Genomic DNA, 406 nt, shown 5'->3' on the forward strand with positions numbered 1-406 from the left:
GCTTGTGACACACACACCTCTGATTGGATCCTGTTTATTAGGGGGGAATGGAACGGTCAACGTCATCTGGGTTTGACAACTAGCAGCCATGTAAAGTGTTGGCTGGTAGCGGTCAAAAGGAGACTCTTGATCAACATATCCTTAGCCTGGGGCATTGCGCCGAGGTACGTTAATATACTGTTGGCTAGTAGTGTTGCGGCACAGTTGGTACGCGGCATGATTTTGTTCATCAACAAAGCCATGTGATCAGCACACGAGTGCCAACGAGCCATTTGATCCCTCCGTCATTAAAGCCTTCACATATACGCGTCTCCACACTTGGGTTTTGTCTGGCTTAGCTTCTTAGGTCTTAGAGGAGAACTATTGGGTCAGGGCTTTTCCCCATTGTTCTCCTAAGGGTAACTGG

Source organism: Nanorana parkeri, unplaced genomic scaffold, assembly GCF_000935625.1.
Source record: "Nanorana parkeri isolate BGI_ZX_2015 unplaced genomic scaffold, ASM93562v1 scaffold1585, whole genome shotgun sequence".
Taxonomy (NCBI): Eukaryota; Metazoa; Chordata; class Amphibia; order Anura; family Dicroglossidae; genus Nanorana; species Nanorana parkeri.